Here is a 264-nt window from a genome sequence, read left to right on the forward strand (position 1 = left end):
ACAGTCAAACCAGTGTTGTCCCTCCCACCTGCGTCCCCCCCAGGCCTCTCCTCCATCCAGCCTGGTGGCTCCCCTCAGACCCGCGGGCCCAGTTGGCAGCTGACACGAAGCTGGGGGGGGGAGGTAGATCCGCTAGAGGGCAGGGACAGGGTCCAGAGGGACCTAGAGAAATAGGAGGATTGGGCCAAAAGAAATCGGATGAGGTTCAACAAGGATAAGTGCAGAGTCCTGCACTTAGGACGGAAGAATCCCATGCACAGCTAC

This window comes from Terrapene carolina, unplaced genomic scaffold, assembly GCF_002925995.2.
Source record: "Terrapene carolina triunguis isolate 2854851 unplaced genomic scaffold, T_m_triunguis-2.0 Scaffold26554, whole genome shotgun sequence".
Classification (NCBI taxonomy): Eukaryota; Metazoa; Chordata; order Testudines; family Emydidae; genus Terrapene; species Terrapene triunguis.